The sequence below is a fragment of the Schistocerca serialis genome, chromosome 2 (genome assembly GCF_023864345.2).
Source record: "Schistocerca serialis cubense isolate TAMUIC-IGC-003099 chromosome 2, iqSchSeri2.2, whole genome shotgun sequence".
NCBI lineage: Eukaryota > Metazoa > Arthropoda > Insecta > Orthoptera > Acrididae > Schistocerca > Schistocerca serialis.
In genome coordinates, this window is record NC_064639.1 from 828,954,666 (window position 1) to 828,979,608 (window position 24,943).

The 24,943-nt window shown below is 46.5% G+C and overlaps 1 non-coding gene across 1 annotated transcript; it reads right to left on the reverse strand.

Annotated features, from left to right (window-relative positions):
* Nucleotides 1–819: 819 nt before the first annotated feature.
* On the reverse strand, nucleotides 820–894 carry Trnat-ugu (transfer RNA threonine (anticodon UGU)). Its single transcript has one exon. It is a non-coding gene; the product is annotated as a tRNA-Thr (tRNA).
* Nucleotides 895–24,943: the final 24,049 nt, after the last annotated feature.

A 24,943-nucleotide genomic window follows, 5' to 3' on the forward strand; every position in this document is an offset into this window, starting at 1 on the left:
GAAGCCTCAGGGCACGCCCACAGTGGGATAAAATGTACGGGAGTTTGTATTGTGACTAGTGACATAAGAAGAACAATAAGGACGATGGAAGAAGAGGGAATCAACGAGATGGACGAAATTGATAGGAAGGGCGTAGGTCTGGAGTTTAAAGAGGAACCCAGGGTCATAGGAGTTCTGGAGGTCGAGGTAAACAAAGATGTGGAACGACATGAGTTACATTGGAGGGAAATAAGATTGGTAAGGTTAAGAAGCTCGTCATCAGTGGAGAAGGAGGGCCAGAAGCTACACTGGGTATGGGGAATGTGGTGGTGCTGCTTGAGGTGATGATGAATACGTTGGGAGAGGATAGACTCGAAGACCTTACTGAACCCATAGGTGAGGCAGATGAGATGAGAGGAAGAGATGTCAGAAGGGGGTTTGTTGGCTTTAAGGAACATCAGGATGAGGGAAGCCTTCTACAGGTTGCAATAAAAGCTGGTAAGGAGAATGACGTTATACAAGGTAGCAACGACAACCAGGAAGGATGGGGAGATTCATTGAGGAGGCACTAGGTGCCAAAGTTGTGAACAGGGGCGGTGTTGCATTTGGAGTGGAGTATGAGTGGATGTTGTGTGCTGTAATGGGGGTGTTTATATCTGAGACGGTAACTGATCCAAGTACTGGGAACTGGGGGCAAGTGGCAGGACAGTGGTACCAGAGCATTCAAGAATGGTGGGGAAGAGGGAGTAACCAAAATGGGGACTAAATGATGACTAACTGAAACCCTCAGCTGCCGGCAGGTGTTGTTGATATACCTCGATGTGGACAGTTGAAAATGTGTGCCTCGACCAGGACTCGAACCCGGGATCTTCTGCTTACATGGCAGACGCTCTATCCATCTGAGCCACCGAGGGCACAGACGAATATCGCGACTGCAGGGACTTATCCCTTGCACGCTTCCCGTGAGACTCACATTCCCAACTGTCCACAAGTCTACATATGTAATGTACCTTATAGACATTTGCCCATCCACTCATTACTTGCGCACACTTTGGCGATTCCCGTAAGAGTTTGGGCAACATGTGTGCATTCGCACAGACGAAGGTCAATGGCTGGGCAGCCTTTCACTATATATGATGGATAGAGCGTCTGTCATGTAAGCAGGAGATTCTGGGCTCGAGTCCTGGTCAGGGCACACATTTTCAACTGTCCACATTGAGGTATATCAACAACACCTGCCGGCAGCTGAGGGTTTCAGTTAGTCATCATTTATTTCAGGGAAAAGCTGCACAGTCATCAACAGTATCTGTTCTTTCCAGAACAGTTACTGTCTTCATATATAAAGTGGGGATTGTCAGGAATGGAGAAGACCATGGAGAGGTGGGATGCAAAATTGGTTAGTCTTACTGAGGTTGTCAGGGAAGGGCAGTTGTCATGGAGAAGGCGATAATGCAGTACAGGACAGCTACCAGTACGTTGGTGGAAGGCAGATCAGTACTTGGAGGAGTTGACATGGAGAGTGGCATTCAGTCAAGTACTTGTTTGGCGCCAGTCCCAGTATTTCTTTGCTGTTAAGAGGTTGAATATGTGTCATTGTAGTTACTGTTGGTGGAGGAGTGTATCCCAGTCACAGGTGCAGATGAAGGAGTGGCAGAGCCTGTGGGATTCATCGAGAAGAAGGATGGCCTGTGGAGGAAGAGTAGGAACATTGGCCTCCATGGCGTTTGTGATGGTCTTCTCGAGGAAGAATTAGGCATGGCTGATGTCAGTGGGATATTGAAAGGTGGCTTTCGACTTGGGTGGCAATGGATTCCTGGTAGGACTTCCAGTCAGCTTGGCAATATTCGTGGACGATCTTCGGAGGGACAACTGGGTGGGTGGCAGAAGGTGGGCGAAGGGCTGAGGAGACAGTTAGAAGGACTTTGAGGTGGTCAGTACTAAGCAGGATCTAGGACTTGTATGGTGATATGACCAAGGAGAAGCAAGAATGACTTTGGGTGTGGAGTGAATTTCGGGATTGGTGTGCTGTGGGAGAGGAATAAGATCACCTTGGAGGGTGGCAAGGAACTGATGCCACCACCAAAGGGCGGCAGTGTTGCAGCTGGAGATGTTGTGGTCTGCGGCAATCACATAGATGGAGAAGGTGTGGTCAACATGGGAGATGAAGTCGTAGGTGAGAAGAGCTGCACAGACATAGATTATGGCAAAGGTGACGGTGAGGGAGAGAAAAAAGATATTGAGGATGAGATGTTCAGTCAGGTTGTTGACCAGGGGATGTGGCTGGATAGGGATATGCTTGAGGTAGCCCACTGCGACCCCAACTCGCGCTAAGGGAAGGGAATTATCGGTCAGTGAACGAGATAGGGAGAGGTGCAGACAACATTGTGAGGTAGTAGGAAGGTTTCACTCAGGATGAAGGAGTCGACCTGGTGCATGAAAAGTTATTTGTTGGCAGGGAAGGAGCGGCCTGGTTGTGGGAGTAGGTGGCATAGGTGTTCAAATGGATGAAGGAGCAGGCGACAAGGATGATCTGCTGAAGGGTGTGGAGGCATTGGGAGGGGTGCATGTTCTGGAGGATGATGATGAGGAAACAGGTGATGTCTTCGGCTGTAGGGCGTGGAAGGAAGCAATTGTTAAGGTTGATGGACAGATTGATGGGACAAACAGGGATGGTAAGCTCGGGGATGATGGGAGGGGTTTTGGCCTGGCATTTGTAGGAGTAGGTAGGATGGGATTCGTTGCAGGTGTTGCAGGAAGGAGGAGAGGCGACATTAGTGCTTTGGCATTTGGAATGCTATACAGTGAGGGCTGTTTGGGTTTTTTTGCAGTTTTTGGAGATGATCATTGTAGAGGAGGCATCGTTGTCAACAGTAGGATTGAGGAGGGAGATGGGAGGGGTCAATGAAGTGGCGACAGGGCTCGCTGAGTAAGGAGATGATCAATAGAAGAGGCAGACTCGGTGAACACGCGCATCACGAAGGTAGGGTTGCATCATTGTAGATTCATTGGGCTGAGCAGATTTCTAGGATGGAGTGGACAATCTATTCAACCAACACCTCCACCTCTGTGGCCTCAGGGCTGAGCTTTGTGATCACAGTGGTGAGGGTTTGAAGATGACGATTGGGATGGGAATTAAGGGGAGAGGAGGAGGTAAGGAAGGGTGTGGGAGATGCATGGGGGTCAAAGGCTTCATAGGGAATTTTCCAGAGTAGGTCAATGTAGAATGAGGAAGAGGGGGATTTTATAAAAATGTAGTCCCTGAGGGAAATGAGCTGAGCAATGGAGGCACTGGGGACATACTTGTATAGTGTGAGGGTGTCGGCATCAAGGAATTTGGGATTGTGGTTGGAAAGGATGAATGTATGTATGGCGAGGGCTGGGGATGTGGGAGGAGTGAAGGTGTCCATGGGGAGATCGGAAGGAAGTGGGGTAGGCGGTGATTTCTTGGTGGAAAGGGTGGAGGCGAGGTAAGCACTTGGGCTCTTGGGGGGGAGGGGGGTTGGTGGGAGTGGCCTGGGAGGAGGGATGAGGGACAAGTTGGAGCAGGAGGTGACAGCCCCTCATTTGAGGTGGAGGCACTTGGTAGTGAAGGTTAGTGCTTCGTGGTGGCAACTGTGTTGCAAAGGACGATACATGGGTGGGGGAAACAAGGCCAGGTGTAGTAGGGATGGGGGGAATTTATCCAACAGGCAGTGTTGGCAGTGACAGTGGTGGTGGCAGTGGCGGTGGCAGTGGCGGTAATGGGAGGAGGAGCGGGAGTGGGAACAGGAGCAGGAGCAGTAGTGGGAGCAGGAGCAGAAGCAGTAGTGGGAGCAGGATCAAGAACAGTATACAGGTGGGGATATAGTGCAGGGGAAGAGATGGAATGGAAGAAGACTGTGAGGAGGGGAGGTAGAGGATAGGGTTGAAGCCCGGAGAAAGCACTCCAGGAGGTAAAGTGGGAGCAGTGGAAGAGGAGGTGTAAATGATTGTGGTGGTGGCGTTGTCCATGGTGGACAGTGCAGAGGCCTAGCACTAAAGAGAGAAAAATGAAGCAGGGCGGGGTGGGGCAGCAGTGGATTTTGTCCTTGTGAGTAGCCCAGGCAGCAAAAATTTTGTTGCTTGGAAGATGTGGGAATCCAAACCACAAGATGATACTGAGGATTATTTTTTCTTCATTGTGATTTCATGCCCCTGCCCCCTATAGGCAGGGGAGGGCTGGCAATGGCACAATACGCTTTTCTTCAGCAGAATGTCATTAAAAAAAATAGAAAGAGGAAACTATATGTAAAATAAGGGCAGGGAAAGTGGGATACAAAAATGTAGTAAATAGAGACAATGGAAGTTAAAATATACACTGGTATGGAGACATTCATGGAGTACAGTTAAGAAAGTCAACATAAAGTTAAAAGAACACAGTTGACGATTTCTGGGTCACTTCAAACACACTGGAGTTACACATGCTAGTTTAAAGTCGGCCACAGTATAAAAACACATGGAACGAGAGACATTTAAAATACCACTGTAAGTGATGGAGCATACAGAAGGAATAAAAAGTGCTGGGAGGGACCTGCCAAGGGACAGGAGGCCTGAGAGGAGGGAAAAAGAGGGGAGAGGAAGGTGCAGTGGGGGAGGGGGGCTGGAGGGGCTGGGAGGGAAAGAAAAAAGGGGCGTCAGGGGGTGCACCAAGAGGCAGGAGACATGCAGAGTGGGATATGGAAGGCAAGTCGGGAGTGCAGAGACACAGAAGGGGGGCACAGGAAAGGTAGAGGGTGTAGGAGGGAGGAGGAAGATCAGGGGACAGGGAGCCCTGGGAAGGAGGAGGAAGGTAGGTCTAGAGTTGGTAGGAGGGGTAGAGATCAGGGCATAGATCATCATCCGAGAGGGGTAGGTGCTGGAAGTGTCATTGGGGAAGCAGGTGGTAGATGTAGAGATGGAGAGAGAGGGACAAAACAGTAAAGGTGCAGCAACAGGCTGGGAGTAGAGAGGATAGAAGACACCAGAGGGTCAGGGGGGATTGAGTCAGTTGGCAATGTACAGGGTGTGGATGTGTTCGAGGAAAAGAAGAAGATGTAGGAAGGGGATGAGGTCGTAGAGGACTTGGGCTAGGGACAGAAGGCGGATATGGAAGGCGTGGCAGAGAGCATGGCGTTCTAGGATTTGGAGGGCTTTATAAAATCTGGGAGGAGCGGAAATCCAAGTGATGCTGGCATAACAAAGGATGGGACAGAACAAGGATTTGTAGGTGTGAAGGATGGTGGAAGGATGCAGATCCAGGTCCAGCCGGACAGGAATTTCAGGAGGTGGAGTCTATTGTGGTCTTTGTGTTGTATCGTAAGGAGATGGGGAGTCCAGGGGAACCACTGGGGATTTTTTTCCTTTATTGTGATTTCAATTCCCCATTCAGGGCGGGCTGGCAGCAGCATAGGCGCTGCTCTTCAGCTGAGAGATGTTACAAGTGTACCTAAGGACATTTAAAACAGTAAAAAGGAGAAACACGAGTGAACATAGACATAAACAAGGAGGGACATAATGAAAAAGAGGTGACTGTAAAATGGAGATTAAAGACACAGAAACCACACACTCTGAGTGTGAGACCTGGTAGTCAAGGGAAGGCAGGATTCGGTTACGATTGTGGACAGGGCCTTAATCAGTTACTATTGGTTGCATTTTACAGTTACACACAATTTATTTTAAACTAGTAATTCCAGACTCAACAATAAATAAAATACCACACGTCATTAATAAAGGAATAAACAACTGTGTAAACAATAGTGTTTTCAGCGAGCTACAATTTAGCAAATCACTATGAAATACAGGTACAACAGATAATGTTTTAAAAACAAGTGATCTGGACACAAAGCCTTACACGCCAGGAATAGCAATAAATTAAGAATTGTTCAAAACTCGCTGCAACTTACAAATTATATCTATTGAAATATTAAAGGCAAGTCACCACAAAAACAGGAGAAGGCATCAGACGCCAGGAATAGCAGTAAATAAGATTTTAAAGGCGAGTGACCGCAATCATGGCTGAAGGCCTTACACGCCAAAAAGGCAATAAATTAAGAATTGTTTAAGAACTCGCTGCAATTTACAGCTTACAGGTACTGAAATATTAAAGGTAAGTCACCACAAACACAGCAGAAGGCATCAGACGCCCAGAATGGCAGTAAAGAAGGTTTTAAGGCTTACTACTAAAATACAAATACCAAATTAGAATTTTAAGGCAAATGACCACAATCACAGCTGAAGGCCTTACACGCCAGGAACGGCAATAATATAAAAATTTTAGAAACCTGCTGTAAAACAGGAAATATAATAGCAAAGGTTAATTAAAAGAACAAGCAACTGATCACCAAATGGGTGAAATAAGATGATGGTAAATTTTGTAACACAAGGGGCCACAGATGATGCTCCAGGAAACGACCTCTGAGAAGGTCCAGCAACAAATACTTTCGCGGGCGATGAGACAGGGAGCCAAGAGTTCCTTTCACAGGATGGTAACTCAGACTAGTGGCAGTCTAACGAATACTAATGATAATGTTGCTGAAGCTACCTGACATCCGATAAACCAAATGCAACGGTGGAACAATACGCCAAAGCCGGAACCGGTGGTCTGCACTAAGTCCCCAGAACGAGAAAGGAACCATTATCGCCAGAGTAAAAAGCACTTCACTCGCTGCTCTTCGCCTCGGCGACACTACGAGCAGCAACACAAACCCAAGTAACTAGAGAATCGCGAGATATCACAATGGTGGAGGTTTCTCTACTTGAACTGAAATGCACTCATCTTAAGGCTTGCTGAATCCGGTTTACGACGAGGTCGTGCACCCTAGTGATCACAGCCCTTCAGTCCGGCAGTGGATGCGTGCTGCCAGTGTTCCCAGCGTGTTCTGGCACTGCGCGGATCTGGCTCCTCCTGAGTCCCCAACCGAACTGACCCACTCACACCATCCGGAAAAACAACGACGTGGCCCCAAATATAGGGCAACAGTTACTACATATCGATAACCGCCGCTGCTGCCACTAGCAGACAGACAACGCTTGCGAAACCGAGTGGCGCCAGTCAACACGAGAAGAAGACAAACAGCCGCTACCATGCCAACTAAACGATACCGTCTGGCCTCCAACAGAGGGTGGAAACGTACAAACAGAACCAACGCGAGCCACAACAAAGACACGAGTTCAAGTATGGCAAAAGCACAACAAGCTACAGCCACGTGATGAGCGGCGCAGCACAGAAAAACCACGGACAACAAAACTTTATACAAGTCGAGCACATGATAAAAAAAACACACCCCTTGATGACACTGTAGAACTGCACCAACATGAACACTGGCACAGCACATTCGATGATGAATAAAAAAACTTGGAGGATCTGCCATGAACGGGGAGACAAGGGAGAAGGGAATAGGGGGAGGAAGGGGCAGTGCTAGAAAGGGAGTAGAGAAGGGGGATGGGGGATGGGGACCACTCAGAGGGAATGAGGGGATTGAGAAAGGGGGTGCCCTGGGGAGGGGGGAAAACAAGGCCAGGCTACAGTTGGTAAGAAGAGTAGACATCATGATGAAGTTCATCATCTGGGAGAAGGAGGTGATGGAAATTGTCCTGATAAAGGATATGGAAGGTGTGGAGGTGGAGAGAGGTGCAGCAATGGGCGGGGGTGGAAAGGAAGGAGGACATCAGGGGGTGGGGGATCAAGCCTGTGGACAGTGTAAAGGGTGTGGATATGTTGGAGAAAAAGGAGGAGGGGGGAAGGAGATGAGTTCATACAGGATCCGTGTGGTGGACAGAAGGTGGATACAGAAGGCAAGGTGAAGTGGGTGCTATTTAAGGATTTGGATGGCCTTATAAAAGTGGGGAAGGGGGGGGGGTCGGAAATCCAGGCAACGCTGGTATACGCTGGTATAGCAGAGGATTGGATGGAGTAGGGATTTTTAGATGTGGAGGATGGTGGAAGGAAGCAATCGCCAAGTTTCAGGAGGCGGCTGTGGGCTTTCTGCTGGATGGTGAGGAGATAAGGGGTCCAGGTTAGGTGACGGTCAAGGGTGAGGCCAAGGCATTGCAGGGTAGGGGTGATTTGAATGGGATGACTATAAATGGTCATGTAGAAGTCATGGAGTTGGAAGGAGTGGGTCATGTGGCTTATGATGTTTGGCTGGCTCCTGGATACCAAGGAACTGTTGGTTGCACCAAGTGGTGGACTAGTAAAGGTGGGTTTGGAGGGTTCGTTGAGACCATTGGGGATGTGAGAAGTGTTCCAATGGTCAGGGTAAAAGCCAGAGGTGAGGATGATGTTGTATAAATAGGCAAGGACAGTCAGGAAGGAGAAGAGGTATTGAGGGGGCAGTAGGCGACACAGTCGTGACTAGGGGCTGTGTTGCATTTTGACCGGAGGATAAGTTATGTCTTGTGCTGAGATGGGAGTGTTGATGTTGGTGGGGAGTACCAATCTCCAAGTACTGAAGACTGGGAGCGAGTGGAGCAAATGAGGTACTGGTGTGTTCTATGACGGTGGAGAAAAGGGAATAATCAGAGTGGGGATCATCCGGGATGGAGAAGACCTTGGAAAGGTGGGAAGCGAAGTGGTTGGCCTTACTGAGGTTGTCAGGAAGGGGGTAGTCGTTATCGAGAAGGTGGTAATGGGGTGCAGAATGGAACCAGTAAGGCAATGGGAGACAGGCCAGTACTTGGGGAAGTTTATAGGAAGGTGGCGTTGAGTCATGTACAGGTCTGGTGCCAGTCCTAGCGTTTGTTTGCTGTAATGAGGTACTGAACGTGTCACTGTAATTGCTGGTGATGGTGGAATATATAACTGTCACATGTGTGCAGGAAGGAGTGATAGAGGTGGCAGGAATCGAGGAGGACAGCCTGTGGAGGGAGAGTGGGATGGTGGGGATGTATGGTTTTAACAGGGGCATGGGCATCCATGGCCTTCTGGAGGAGGGAAAAGGCATGGGTGATGTCACTGGGATGGTGACAGGTAAGAGGGTGGCTTTCAACCTGGGTGGTGATGGATTCCTGGTAGACATCCCAGCTGGCATGACAGTAGTCATGGCCTACTTTAGGAGTAGGTGCAGGTCGGCGGGCGGGGGGGGGGGGGGGGCAGAGGCAGGTGGTGAGCAGATGTTATGGTGAAGAGGACAGTAAGGTGGTCGCTACCTATGGTGTCAAGGATGTCTATGGCGATAAGCTCAAGGAGATTGGCAGAGGCAATATTAACATCAGGAGTGGTGTTGCTTTTGTGATGGGTGTGCTGCGGAAGAGGAACAAGTTCACCTTAGATCATGGGGAGGAACTGATGCCACCATCAAAGGGCAGCAGGAGAGCGGATGTGAATGTTGATGTCAACAGCAATCACATATGTGGAGTAGGTGTGGTCAGCATGGGAAATGAAGTCACAGGGAGTAGGAGCAGTCGAGCAGACATAGGTGGTGGCACAGGTGCAGACAGGATGTGCTTAAGGTGGGCAGTGACGACTCCACCTTGTGCTCGGGGACCAGGATCATCTGTTTGATGGAGGATATAGGGAGAGGTGCAGATATATGGTGTGGCTGGAGAAAGGTTTCATTGAGGAGGAAGTTGTCGCCCTGGTGCTGGGACAGGGTGTCCATGAGGAGGTATTTGTTGATGCAGAAGGAGCGGATGTTCTGGAAGAGGATGCCACATTCATGCCATGTCATGACTGGAAGAGATGGAGGGGCAGGGGGGGGGGGGGGGTGAAGGGAGAGGTGCGACTTAAACTGGGTGTCCAGGTGGGTGAAGGTGAAGTGGACTTGGTTGTGGGAGTAGGTGGTGAAGGTAGTGTGTTGGAAGATGGAGCGGGTGACAATAGATCTGTTGGAGGGTATGGGAGTGTTGGAAAGAGTGGATGTTTTGGAGGATTATGGTTAAGAAATGAATGATGTCTTTAGCTGTGTGGTGGATGGGGATAGTAACCTTCGGGGTGTGAGGAGGGGATTTAGCCTTACATTTGTAGGAGTAGGTGAGATGTGGTCCATTGCAGGTGTTACAGGAAGGAGGGGTGGCAGGGTTGTGACAGTTTTTGAGGAGATGTGAGGCCTTGCAATGGGGACAGGTGCGGGGGGGGGGGGTTACAGTTATGGGTGAGGTAGTGATAATACATTAAACAGCAGTGGCAGTGGTAGGATTGGGGAGGGGATTTGGAGGATTCAGCTGATTGGCAGCAGTGAAAAATCAGCGTGCCCTGGGTGAGGAGGTGGTTGATGGAGGGGCAGACTCCGATAAAACTCACATGAGGTAAGTGGAACTGGTGGCATTGTGGATATGGTGGGCAGAGTGGGTGGCGATGGCAGAAGATGAGGTGACAGGGGGTGAGAGAGAGGTAGACAACCAGCTGAGGGGTTGCAGTGGAGGTAGCAGCAGAGGCATATGTAATGGCAGGGGCAGAAGTGAGAGCTGTTGTGGTGTGCAGGCTGGGGGAAGTGTGTAGAGGTGGGGACAGACAGCTGGGGAGGAGATGGGGGAATGGGTGAGTGGGGTGAGGGGAGGCGAGGTATAAGGAGGTAGGCCAGAGGCGGCACTCCAGGTTGTGATAGCTGAAGTGGGGGAGGTGTAGATTACAGTGGAGGTGGGAGAGCTCATGGTGAAGCCAGTGATGGACAGACAGCAGGTGGCGACAGACAGACAGCAGGTGGCGATGGACGGATAGCTGAAGACAGCAGGCATTGACAGACAAACAGCCAGCGGTGAGCACTGGGCAGTGGCAGTGGTGGCGGCGAGCATGGGCAGTGGCGTCAGTGAACACTGGGCGGAGGACTGTGGCGGCGGCGAGCACCGAGCAACGGTGGGGCGGCGATGGCGGCGGCTGGACAGTAGATGGCGGCGACAGATGGCGACGGTGGGGAGGGGGGGGGATCTTCCAAAAACGTCAGTTGCACCCAGAGTGTAGCCCAGGCGGCTGAATCTTCCGATTTTGAAGTTGTGGGACTCCAAACCACAGGATGTACCCACTGGGGATTTGTTTTCTTTATTCTGTTTTCAATTCCTCAAAGGGGTGGGCTGGCAGCAGAATAGGCACTGCTCTTCAGTCGAGAGACATTACGAGTGTACAGGACGACATTTAAAACAATATAAAGGAGAAAAAACTTGGTGGAACATAGATATAGAAAGGGGGAATATAAAGGAAGGAAGCTTACAAAAAGGGGTGACTGTAAAATGGAAATAAAAATCTAAAAGGTATTGTAAATAAAAAAACCACACACTGTAGAGATTAAAAGACTGTAGAGATTTAAATACTCAAGGCCAAGCACAGCTGGAGCATAAAAAGTAGCAGAACGACTAAAACACCCACGTAACGGGTGGTGTAACAGAGAACAATCACGGACAGCAAAACTATATACAAGTTGAGCACACAATTAAAACCACACCACTTGACGACACTGTAGGATGTTCCTAACGCAACACTGATGCAGCACACTTGATGAATAAAAAACTGCGAAGATATGCCAGGGGTCGGGATATGAGGGAGAAGAAAGGGGTCAGAGAAGGAGGGATGGGGTGCGGGACGCACCGATGGGGACCAGGGAGGGAAGAACGGGAGAAAAAAACAGCCGAGGAGGGAGCGCAGAGACTCAGGGATGGGAAGAAGGAAAAACAGCTCAGGGGGAAGGAGGGGATGGGAAAGGGGGTCCCTGGGAAGAGGGGGAAACAAGGCTGGCCTACAGTTGGACATTGCAAAGTTCATCATCTGGGAGGCGGAGGTGTTGGAAATCACCCTGATGAAGGATATTGAAGGTGTGCAGTTAGAGAGAGGGTGGGATACAGTGATAGAGGCGCAGCAATTGGGGGGAGGAGGAAAGAGGACATTAGGAGTGAGGGGGATCGAGCCTGTGTACAGTGTAAAGGATGCAGATATGCCGGCCGAAGTGGCCGTGCGGTTAAAGGCGCTGCAGTCTGGAACCGCAAGACCGCTACGGTCGCAGGTTCGAATCCTGCCTCGGGCATGGATGTTTGTGATGTCCTTAGGTGAGTTAGGTTTAACTAGTTCTAAGTTCTAGGGGACTAATGACCTCAGCAGTTGAGTCCCATAGTGCTCAGAGAGAGATGCAGATATGTTGGAGGAAAAGGAGGAGGTGGGGGAAGGGGATGAGTTGCTACAGGAGCCATGTGGGGGCAGAAGGCAGATACGGAAGGCAACGTGGAGTGCATGGCGTTCAATGATTTGGATAGCCCTATAAAAGCGGGAGGGGAGGGGGGAGGGGGGACAGAGATCCAGGCAACACTGGCACTACACGGGAAGGGATGGATGAGGGATTTGTGGGTGTGGACAATGGTGAAAGGATGCAATCCCCATGTCTGGCAGGACACGAGTTTCAGGAGGTGAAGGCAGGTATGGGCTTTCTGCTGGATGGTCAGGAGATGAGTGGTCCAGGTGAGGTGACAGTCGAGGGTGAGGCCAAGGTATCTCAGGGTAGAGGTGAGCTGGATGGGACGACCATAAATAGTGAGGTAGAAATCTTGGAGACGGAAGAAGTGGATGGTGCGGCCTATGATGATTGCCTGGCTCTGGTAGGGGTTGATATGAAGGGTGTATAATATAGTCTAAATAGCATGTTGGTTCATAATGGCCTGCACTATATGATCAAAAGTATCTGGAAACTGCCAAAAACACATGTTTTTCATATTGGTGCATTGTGCTGCCACCTACTGCTAGATACTCCATATATGATATGAAGGAACGACTGGTTGCACCAACTGGTGAACTGGTCAAGGTGGGTTTGGAAGTGTGGGTCATTTTATTTAAGACTTATTGTTACAACCTTATTGGTATACAGTTGTTAATGTTTTTTTAAAAATAATATAAAGAACATAATACATAAAGATTACTCTAAGGCTACATCGAATTGAATGCTTAACAATTTTTAAAACGGTTCTATATAATTTCTTTCTGCCTAGTTGATGAGAATATAATTTATATAATGCAAAAGTCAAAGAAAAAGAAAAAAAAGAAAATGCGATACATAGACGGTTATGAAAGTAATTTGCTATAGGTATTTGGATGTATAATATAGTCTAAGTAGCATGTTGGTTGATAATGGCCTAATTCTACTTACTATATATGATCAAAAGTATCTGGAAACCCCAAAAAACATACGGTTTTCATATTAGATGCATTGTGCTGCCACCTACGGCCAGGTACTACATATCAGCGACCTCACTAGTCATTAGAAGAGGGCAGAATGAGGCACATACAGCATAAAAGCATACGGACTGACCTCATCTGTCGACTAACAAAGACCGCCGACAGTTGAAGAGGGCAGACATCTATCCTGACCACCACATAGGAACTCCAACCTGCATCAGGATCCAGCGCAAGTAGTATGACAGTTAGGCGGCAGGTGAGAAAACCTAGATTTCGTGGTCGAGCAGCTGCTCATAAGCCACACATCACGCCAGTAAATACCAAAAGACGCCTCGCTTGGTGTAATGAGCATAAACATTGGACGATTGAACAGTGGAAAAACGTTTTGTAGAGTGACGAATCATGGTACATCATGTGGCGATCCGATGGCAGGGTGTGGGTATAGTGAATGCCTGGCGAACGTCATCTGCCAGCGTGTGTTGTGCCAACAGTAAAATTCGGAGGTGCTGCTGTTATGGTGTGGTTGTGTTTTTCATGGAGGGGGCTTGCACCCCTTGTTGTTTTGTGTGGCACTATCACACTACTGGCCTACACTGACGTTTTAAGCACCTTCTTGTTTTCCGCTGATGAAGAGCAATTCAGGGATGGCGATTGCATCTTTCAACACGATCGAGCACCTGTTCATAATGCGCAGCCTGTGACGAATTGGTTACACGACAATAACATCCCTGTAATGGACTGGTTTGCACAGAGTCCTGGCCTGAATCCTACAGAACACCTTTGGAATGTTTCAGAACACCGACTTCATGCCAGGCCTCACCGATTGACATCGATACCTCTCCTCAGTGCAGCACTCTGTGAAGAATGGGCTGCCATTCCCCAAGAAACCTTCCAGCACCCGATCGAACGTATGCCTGTGAGAGCGGGAGCTGTCATCAAGGCTAAGGGTGGGCCAACACCATATTGAATTCCGGCATTGCCGATTGAGGGCGCCACGAACGTGTAAGTCATTTTCAGCCAGGTGCCCGGATACTTTTGATCACCTAGTGTATTTCAGGTGAGAAGGTCTTGGTAGAATCTCGAGCTATCCTCATCTGAAATGGTTTGTCCTTATGTTTCCCGTGTTTTTGTGTATTGGCATATTACTGGGAGTGTTGCAAGTCAGGACACAATACATGATATTTGTTTATTTACCATATTGTTGGTAATTATGGTATATTCTATGTGATACCTTAGATACATACACCTGGTATTATACAGATTAAATACTGATTGAGCCTTTGACACATGGAATGCATGAATTTTAGCTTTATATGAGAAATACCCTTATGTTTGTAAATTTGTTAGTAGAAATAGAATGTAGTTCATTGCTGCTTGAATGCATTATTCCTTAAATAACTTAATACATTACTTTTTAGTTTTATACATACTTTGCACAGAAAATACATTTGATATATAAAATGCAATGATTGTAGCTTTGAACAGAGAAGAGAATACGCTTCTGTCTACACACAGTAAGACGAGCAATACATTACTGCTTGTGTGCAGTACACTTTAAATACTATGCAATATGTCAGTGGGGAGGAGGAACCTCGGAATAATAGTTCTTCGAGCCGTCTCCCAACCGAGGTTACCTTATTGCTACAGTCATAGTATGTGGTGTCGGTTTTGTTTGTTTTATGGTTGTTACTGCCCGTTGTCTTGTCTGTGACTGTGTTGTGGCATGCAGTTTCATGCGTTGTTGGTTTGGGTCCCTTACGTGTGAATTCCTTCTGAGTCATGTTCACTTAGCGTTCCTTCCTCGGTTTCGGAATCTGTGGTCGTGCTTGCGTCGTCCCACGTGGTTTTTTGTGTTGCTTGTGCTTTCTATGCCTCCTTCCATATGGGTTTTGGCGTTTGCAGTTTTCATGCAGAGTGTTCGATACAATATCGGCTACCCTATTTATTGTGTTCCAATCGTCGAGCCGGCCGCGGTTGCCGAGCGATTCTAGGCGCTTCAGTCCGGAACCGCGCGACTGCAGGTTCGAATCCTGCCTCGGGCATGGATGTGTGTGATGTCCTTAGGTTAGTTAGGTTTAAGTAGTTCTAAGTTCTAGGGGACTGATGACCTCAGATGTTAAGTCCCATAGTGCTCAAAGCCATTTGAACCATTTGAACCTATCGTCGGGATTACGTATTATTCTGACGATGTCATGGTCGTTTTGTATAGGTCTCACTTGTGCTAGCGTGTTTCATAGCACTGTGACATGTTCTGGTATCCCAGTTTCTCCTCAAACACATACTTCATCGTTAGTTAGTCCCATATGGTGTAAATGCACCGGATACGGCCCCTTGCCTGTCAGGATATGGACCATCCTCCGGTTTCAGTTGTAATCTTTCGCATACGTCAGGAAAGAAAGAGTGTACTAGGCGACGCTTGTCAGATGCGTCCCTTCTTTCTCTGCCATGTTTGAGTCAGCCATTGTTTCATTTGTATTTTGTTCATAACGTTGGTTCCAGTAATTTTGGTGACTTTATCGAGCCTATCGCTTTTAAGCCAGTGGAGTGCAGCCCTTTAACGTAATGTTACGCCTTTAGGATAGGTCCCTATCACAACGCAAAGTGCCTCTAGTGACGTGGTATTGAAGGCTCCGCTCATTCTCAGGGGTACACTACGTCGACATCGTCTTGCAATTGTCTTGTTAGTCTGTATGTTCAGTCTATGAGCCCAATCACTTGCGGCGCATCATGCGATGGATTCAAATATCGCAATGTGGTAGGTCCTTATCGTCTTAATTGGCAATTTGTACTGAGTTGTGTTGAGTCTTGCTAGTTTGTGCATAATTTTGGACGTTTTGTGAATTGTCAATTTGATATGATTGTTGAAAGTCTGTTTTTCGTCAAGATGCACTCTTACATAACGTGTGGCTTCCTTCGTCTGTATGCTTGTATTGTCTAATTTTAGAATTGGATTCCACTGTAGTGTTCCTCTGAGCAGTAAATATACAGTTTTGTTGTGAGATATTTTTAATTTATTTTCTTTGGACCAACTGTTAATTTTCTGAAGCAGTTGCGTGCCTTTTGTCTCTAGTGCTGCTCTCGAGTTTGGAGGGTGCATAGGGACCTTTGAAGGGTAGGATAGATAGCCAGGAAGGCGATGTCATCAGCATATCGGAGGAAGTGTACAGGTGATGAGAGGTACTGGCGGAATTGAAGCTGTGAGAATGGGTCGTGAGTCGTGCTTGGGTAGTTCAGATGATAGAGCATTTGGCCGTGAAAGGCAAAGATGCCGAGTTCGAGTCTCTTTCTGGCACCACAGTTTTAATCTGCCAGGAAGTTTCAAGAGTCGTAGATAGGTTCTAAGCAACTGATGTACTGAATCGAGCCTTCAGTTACAAACACAAGAAGCTCACTTAATCAAATTATATCAAAGAATTGAAATGAGTGACGCTGCATGCTTAGTCAGTTCAACTCGTACCCGTTATTGGAGCGGCAATCAACAGGAGAAAACCACGCAAAATAAATGCTGAAATATATGAGAAAATGGAGGTAAGGGTGAGAGGCATTTTGACAAAAGGTGCTACAGTGGCAGTAGAACTTTAAGTGTTGCTTTAGCTGCAGCATAAAAGAGTCAAAGGTTACCTTTCACACATATTTCCGAGCTATCATCGTAATATCTACACCATCTAAGCAAAAGTATGTGGCCAGCTACTAGTAGATATTTAAAATGGGTGTGCTCACCTATTGCCTTTGTGACGACTTGAAATCTGATGGGGACACTTTGAATATTGTGTCTGAATCTCTGTGGAGGAATGGCAGCACATTCTTCTTCAAGAGCTCAAACCAGGACAGGTATTGATGTTGGACTCTGGGATGTGGGGCGAAGTCGTAGTTGTAACTTATCTTAAAGGTGTTCGATTGGACTCAGGTCAGGACTCTGGGCAGGGCAGCCCATTTCAGGAGTGTTATTGTCCACAACCCATTGTCTCACATAAAGATGGAAACTGAAGAAATGAATTAAAATTTGGCCACTGTTGGGACCTGAACCCGCATCTCCTTGCTTACTAGACAGATGCTGCTTTATAACAGGGTGCACTGTCGTACATAGAAACAGTCATTGTCTTCGAACTGTTCCATTACTGTACACTATGCACAATGCTGTAAAACGTGTTCATATTTTGTCTTCTTTAACGTTTTCTTAAGCACAATAAAATGACCACAACCTAATCATGCAAAACTTCCCCATAACGTAACACCATCTCACTTATACTTCACTGTGACCACCACACATGATGGCTGGTAACGTTCTCCCTTACCCTGAGCGGTTTTCCTCCCTCCTACGCCCCCTCCCTTCCCTGTGCCACCCTTCTGTGTCTCTGCATTCTCTCCTGTCTTGCCTTCCCTATTCATATCCCGCCCCGCCCGTATCCTGCCTCTTGTTGCGCCCCCCCCCCCCCCCCGCCACCCTTTATTTCTTTTCCTCCAGCCCCCCCCCCCCCCCCAAATTGCACCTTCCTCTCTCCGCCTTTTCCCTCCTCTCAAGTCTCCCGTCCATTGGCAGGTCCCTATCAGCGGCTTTTATTTCTTTGTGTGTGCTCCATCACTTGCAGTGGTTTTTTAAGTGTCTCTCGCTCTGTGTGGTTTTACGAGGGGATTTTGAAAAGTCCGTGGAAAAATAAAAAGTACTTACGTGTTTGAGGTAAACCTTTTTATTTTTCGACATAGTCTCCTTTTAGACTTCTACACTTCGTCCAACGCTGTTCTAATTTGTTGATCCCTTCCGAGTAATAGGAATTGTCCAATTCTACAAAATAGCTATTAGTTGCTGCAATCACCTCCTCATTTGAATAAAATCTTTGTCCCGCCAACCATTTCTTCAAATTGGGGAACAAATGATAGTCCAAGGGAGCCAAGTCTGGAGAATAGGGGGATGTGAAATGAGTTGGAATCCTATTTCCAATAATTTTGGGACCACAACTGCTGAGGCATTGTCGTGATAGAAAAGGACATTTTTGCGGTCCAATCGCCGGCGTTTTTCTTGCAGCTCGGTTTTCAAACGGTCCAATAACGATGAATAATATGCACCTGTAATAGTTTTTCCCTTTTCCAGATAATCGATGAGGATTATCCCTTGTGAATCCTAAAAGACAGTCGCCATACCCTTTCCAGCTGAAGGAATGGTCTTCGCCTCTTTTGGTGCAGATTCTCCCTTGGTAACCCATTGTTTAGATTGTTGTTTGGTCTCAGGAGTATAGTAATGTTTCATCCACAGTGACGAAACGGCGCTTAAAGTCCTGCGGATTCTTTCTGAACAGCTGCAAACCATCCTTGCAACACTTCACACCTGAGCAATCGCGGAACACATCTTGTGGATAGCTTTCTGATGTCCAAATGTTTATGCAAAACATTATGTATCTATTCATTCGAGATACCCACAGCACTAGCAATCTCACACACCTTAACTCTTCCATCACCATATCATGGATTTTATCAATGATTTCTGGAGTCGTAACCTTCACAGGGCGTCCAGAACGTTCAACATCACTTGTGCCCATACGGCCACTCCAAAAATTTTCAAACCACTTATAAACTGTTCTAATCGAAGGTGCACAGTCACTGTAGAGTTCAACAAGCTTCTCTTTAGTCTCCTGAGGCGTTTTGCCTTTCATAAAGTAATGTTTAATAACCACACGAAATTATTTTTCGTCCATTTTTTGACAATCACTCGACTCCCTTGATTCACACGAATGCCAAACACAAAGAAATAGACCAACGTGGCTGAAACTTGGTGTGCGTTCTTTCCAAAGATGTTACTAACTAAACATGACCTCGATACGCGCCGGTGGTGCCATCTCTCGGACTTTGAACGGACTTTTCAAACGCTCCGCATATACTGTGACCGACTTTTAACTTATGTGTGTGACTTCAGTGTCTTTTAAGTGCCCCACTAATCGCCAACTGTGTTATTTAACTGTATGTCGACTTTCTTAACTGTTCCCTAATGAACGTCTCGGTACCAGTGTATATTTTAACTCCCATTATCTCCATTTACTGTGCCCATGTGGGGCAGGGAAATGAAATTACAATAAAGAAAAAAAAATTCTTCAGGCATTCGCCAAACCTAAACCGTTCCATCGGATTACCACGAGGTATAGCGTTATTCATCAACCCAGATCACTCGTTTCCAGTCATCCACTGTCCAGTGGTGTCGATCTTTACACCATCTCAAACGTCGTTTAGCGTTGACTTCATGGGGGTAAGCAAATGTAGCAATGTAAAATGCAGTCTATAGCTTGTTACTGGCAACACTGTCAAAAAGCCATTATGCGTATCAGATCAGCATCTACTGGACACGCCAGCATTAGAGTCCAAGTGATGAAGCTTATTACTGACCAACTGTAACAATATAACAAGTACCTTCAACCACTTCTTAACTGTAAGTGTTTTCCTTGAGGCCTGGAAACAGGGACTACTTAAACCATTATCTGAAAAGGATGTCGCTACATCATCCTCTGATTGGCGACATATTTACATTCTTCCTGCACTGTTCAAGGCCTTAGGACATACAGTCCACGACCAGCTAAGAAGCTACCTAACTGCAAACAGCGTACTAGACAAATATCAGTCAGGCTTCTGTAGACATCGAAACACATCTGCCTTAATAAAGCTGAGAGACAGCCTGAAGCTTGTACCATGGCTGCACAAGAGATAACTATATTGTGCTTCTTATACTTCAGCAAAGTCTTTGACACTGTCGACTATGATGCACTGGTGTCCAATATTAAAACAACAAACGGATATTTTGCATGGCTGCGTTTATTTTACCACAAAACAGTATAAACAGGTGATAGCAAAGTAGAATCAATACAGAGAGTACAGAACGTAAAGAACTGCAACATGCATAACGGTAGACAAAAATGTTCTTCGTTTTTTCTGACTTAACGGATTTGCACACACATTCTGATCACCTCTGGCAATAATACGGGCCTAACAAAGACGGGGCATGCTGTGAATGATGTCATCAACCTCACGTTGAGGCAATGACGCCCATTCTTTCAGCAGAGCTGCTCACAACTCGTGGAGAGTGTTTGATGTGATACAACCAGTCGCCTTAGTGCGGTGCAGACATGCTCTCTGGGATACAAATCGGGAGAGCGGGCAGGCCACGTCATGGGTGTAATATCTTCCGTTTCCAAGAAAACATCAGCCATCTGTGCTTTATGAGGCCGAGCATTATCGTCCATCACTACGAAGTCTGGGCCCACAACACCTCGCATTGACAATTTCATGTCCCAAGACCTCAATCAATACCTGACAGCATTTAATCTTTGCTGATGCACCCATACAATTTCATGAAGTGTTAGAGTGGTAACATAATCCCTGCCACCCCTCCCTCCTCGATATCAGTCTCTTTCTAAAAATTTTGGGCCCCAAGATCGTGTTCCAAGTTCCCACCAGAGGTGATTCCGTCGACAATTACTCTCCAGATCAAGTCAGGTCTCATCTGTGAAAAATACGTCGGCCCACTGTTCGACCGTTCAGGTGGCTTGTTGATGACTTCAATTTAGACGTTCCATTCGGTGGAGAGGCCCCACAGATAGACATACAGCAGGTCGCCAATAATAAAGGTCACTCTGCCGAAGCATTCTGTATACCGTTTGCCTCGATACAACATGTCCAGTGGATGCTGCGAGGTCAGATGCACGTTGCTGTACAGTATCAAGGCAGTATAGTCGTGCTTTACAGCCAACGGGTCTCTATTTGTGATCTGACACGTGGTCGTCCCTGCCCAAGTCTTTGGGATATGGTTTGGATCTCTACAAACTGTAGCCATATCCGAGAAACAACAGAACGATTCACATTAAGCCACCGGGCCACATCAGTTTGTTAATATCTTGCTTCCATGTTTCTTATGAACCTCCAATGCAGAGAGTGTGGTTGACGTCTTCCCTATACCATACTGCACCGTTTTCGACTGTGTACATAGCGATTTTGGATTGGGACTATGCGGCAAACACTACCCCCTTTGATAGGTGTCATGATGTCGTTGTCTGTCAACCGGAATGGCATCTTCCGTGCAGAACGCGATCGTACGGACATCTGTTGACAGTTTGTATGATTATATCGTGAAGTAGACACAGGACGGAGAAATAGTGGTTTGTTGCTTTAATTTTGGACACCAGTGTATTTTACTTGCCCATCTTAGCACCCTAAATTTCTCGCCAAGTGCAGTGCCATTGTTTCGCCCATACCTGTCGTCTCCCTAGCAGTGCGTCGAGTCCGGCACCATGAAGTCACAATGGAGGCAGGTAGTATCAGGCGACCCCCAGGGTTCGTTATCAGTTCTACACTCTTTTCATTGTAAGTAAATGATGTGCCATCAGCTAAAGTTCTACTGTATGTACTTCATGTACGCTGATCACCTCCAGTTGCATCTAACAAGGGAACCTCCCCATCGCACCCCCCTCAGATTTAGTTATGAGTTGGCACAGTACCAGTGTAGGCGGTACTGGTTGGTCATTCTAGGCTCATCCCTACCATCTTTAACTCTAAATGGGACAATTATCAACTTCTCTCTTTCAGCAAAGAATCTAGAATTATAATAGATGAAAATCTAACATGGATTTAGCACGTAACTGCAATGTGCAAAGAGATCTCCGTGCCTTGCAAAAATATATAAAAAAAAAGCTATTGCATCTTGACCTGAAAACGAAACTTGTACAAAAACATATACTTCCATTAGATTGGAATCGTTATCAACCCGTTGTGCGCAACGATCGTTGAATATAGACAATGAAGGAAAGAACAGCAATCGATCGCGAAATCCGTCGTTTTATTACAGCAGACCTAGATTTCAACTATTACACAGTCATCTTCAGTGCTAAAAACTGTAAAACAGGAGAACCAGGAGTGAATAACGAATCGTAAGTGCAAACATAAGAGCAACACAGTTACATACCATATAACAACAAGGACATTAGTCCGAATTGTCACGTAGTAAACAATATTGGTTGATGTAGAACATACAGGAGTGCAAAGTGAGCTGACGCAGTTAGTTGGTTGATTGATTTGAAGGAGGGGACCAAACAGCGAGGTCATCCGTCTCATCGGTTTAAGGAAGGATGGGAAAAGAATTCGGCCGTGCCCTTTCAAAGAAATCATCCCGGCATTTGCCTGACGCGATTTAGGGAAATAATGGGAAACCTAAATCAGGATGGCCGGACGTGGGTTTGCACCGTCGTTATCCCGAACGCGAGTCCGTTCTGCTAACCACTGCGCCACCTCGCTTGAAGCCTCTGCTTACATGGATGAACAGGAAGAAATTGTGACGCCACAGATAAGTGGTGCCCTCTGTTGAGTCACCAGTGATAACTAAATAACAGTAAAGTTATATATTTTTAATTTTTTATAATTTACTGAACAATAAAACTACAAGTAATGCTTAAACCATAGAAAAGAAATCACATATGTAGAGCCATAATTTTATCTCGCTCAGTAACAGCAAGAAAAGGAGAGTATGTAATGTATTTTCTCAATAGAAACTAATGGTAGAAGATCCGTTTACAATTCCGTACAGCAGCGAAAAGTATAATATTACAAGTAATTTACCACGGTAACTAATACAGAAAGGAATTAAAATACTGTAACAAAATAAAATATGGTGTGCCCTCTCTGGGTATAAACTTGTCTCCATTGACTTATACTTCGAATTACCGATTACAGCTATGTTATCATGCAAGGCCTTTCTCAGGAAAGACCACGGCGCCTGCAATGGTTATGGTGGTTCAAATGGCTCTGAACACTATGGGACTTAACTTCTTAGGTCATCAGTTCCCTAGACCTTAGAACTACTTAAACCTAAGCACATCACACACACCCATGCCCGAGGTAGGATTCGAACCTGCGACCGTTGCGGTCGAACGGTTCCAGACTGTAGCGCCTAGAACCGCTCGGCCACCCCGGCCGGCCAACGGGTTTGAATACCTCTGTTCGTTGTGCATATGGTGTTATACTAATTGATCACATATGTACAGCCGTCTGGATGCGTCCAAACAAACGCAGAGATTTCCATACCCTCCGTCTTCTCTTTTGTCTTATCGATGAACACTGTCCCTCATATCTCTCCTCGTCTTTAATGCTCTTGCCTGAACAACATGGCAGAAACACCCGCTCCCAACAGAACAAAATCCTTTCTGTGCCACTCTATTGTTCAGCCACTTTCTGGAAGTCCTTCTCAGCAGCAAGAACTCGACTCTGGAACAACCTCCCGCATTATAATAGAGGACTAAATAATATCTCCAGCTTCAGAAGACGGCCAATGACATATCGGCTAAAGCAACAATAAGGATTACCATTGTCCCTTTACCCATTCGTTATTTTTGTACATCCCTCTTTTCAACTTGATCTTCTCCATTTTCCAGTAGTCTTAGCATTGCAATCTACTTAAATTTCCTCAGAACTCATTATATCTTAAAACAGCTATTTTGTATAAGTATAAATTCTTCTTATATCCGCCACTATCGTTGTTGATATTATTGACATTATTAACATCGTACTTATTATTACTATTATGATTACAGTTAGCACTATTAGTGGCAGCAGCTGCAGTAGTACATGTACTGCCAGTGTTAACTTTATTAGTTCATAGTATAATCCCCCCTTGAACCATGGACCTTACCGTTGGTGGGGAGGTTTGCATGCCTGAGCAGTACAGATAGCCGTAGCGTAGGTGCAACCCACAACGAAGGGGTGTCTGTTGAGAGCCCAGACAGATTTGTGGTTCCTGTAGAGGGGAAGCAGCCTTTTCAGTAGTTGCAGGGGCAACAGTCTGGATGATTGACTGATCTGGCCTTGTAACATCAACCAAAACAGCATTGCCGTAGTGATACTGCGAACGGCTGAAAGCAAGGGGAAACTACAGCGGTAATTTTTCCACAGGGCTTGCAGCTTTACGGTGATGGCGTCCTCTTGTGTAAAATATTCCGGAGATAAAATAGCCCCTCATTCGGATCTTCGGGCAGGGACTGCTCAGGAGGCCGTCATCAGGAGAAACAACACTGGCGTTCCACGGATCGGAGCGTGGAATGTGAGATCCCTTAATCGTGCAGGTAGGTTAGAAAAATTAAAAGGGGAAATGGGTAGGTTAAAGTTAGATATAGAGGGAATTAGTGAAGTTCGGCGGCAGGAGGTACAGGACTTCTAGTCTGGTGAATGTAGCGTTATAAATACAAAATCAAATAGGGGTAATGCAGGAATAGGTTTTATAATGAATAAAAAAATAGGAACGCAGATAAGCTACTACAAACAGCATAGTGAACACACTGTTGTAGCCAAGATAGACACGAAGCCCACGCCTACCACAGTAGTACAAGTTTATCTGCCAACTAGCTCCGCACATGATGAAGAGATTGAAGAAATGTATGATGAGATAAAAGAAATTATTCAGATAGTGAAAGGAAACGAAAATTTAATAATCATGGGGGACTGGAATTCGATAGTAGGAAAAGGGAGAGAAGGAAATGTAGTAGGTGAATATGGATTGGGGGTAAGAAATGAAAGAGGAAGCCTCCTGGTAGAATTTTGCACAGAGCATAACTTAACCATGGCTAATACTTGGTTCAAGAATCATGAAAGAAGGTTGTATACATGGAAGAAGCCTGGAGATACTGGAAGGTTTCAGATAGATTGTATAATGGTAAGAGAGAGATATAGGGACCAGGTTTTATATTGTAAGACATTTCCAGGAGCAGATGTGGACTCAGACCACAATTTATTGGATATGAACTGTAGATTAAAACTGAAGAAACTGCAAAAAGGTAGGAATTCGAGGAGATAGGACCTGGATAAATTGAAAGAACCAGACGTTGGAGAGAGTTTCATAGGGAGCCTTAGCGAACG